This window comes from Phalaenopsis equestris, unplaced genomic scaffold (genome assembly GCF_001263595.1).
Source record: "Phalaenopsis equestris unplaced genomic scaffold, ASM126359v1 Scaffold000971, whole genome shotgun sequence".
Lineage (NCBI taxonomy): Eukaryota > Viridiplantae > Streptophyta > Magnoliopsida > Asparagales > Orchidaceae > Phalaenopsis > Phalaenopsis equestris.
Window position 1 is genome coordinate 1 of NW_018165410.1, and position 657 is coordinate 657.

Here is a 657-nt window from a genome sequence, read left to right on the forward strand (position 1 = left end):
TAATTGATCCGATAATTTCAATTTTTTCTTTGAATTAGTTCAATATTTCTGATTCATAAGTGATCCGATAACTTCAAACTTCTCATCGAATTAGTCCAATACTTCTGATTCAAAATTTATCCAATAATTTCAATTTCTACCTCGAATCAGTTCGATATTTCTGATTCATAACTTTTCAAAGTTGATCTTATAATTTCAATTTTCTCATCGAATCAGTCCAATACTTCTGATTCAAAATTGATCCGATAATTTTAATTTCTATATTAAATCAGTTCAATACTTCTGATTTATGCTTCTCCCAAATTGATCGAATAATTTTCACCTTAAATTAGTCCTATACTTCCAATTCATAATTTTCAAAAATTGATCCAATAATTTTGATTCTTACTTTAAAATCAGTCCTATACTTCTAATTTATTTTATTGAAAGTCAGTTTCAAATGTCTGACTTTCCTTTGATATCGATATTTGCATCTTGAATTCCCATTTTGAGGTCAACCCTTACATGTTGATCCCTATTAAAATTTTTTTCCCCAGAAATATTATACGCAAATTCACATTTCTTTCTAGGTCTGATGACTTAGAAATATATATTAAGCTTGTTGATCTTGTGGGTCAACGCGAATATGTGCGGTGTGCTTGCCCAACACACCACACC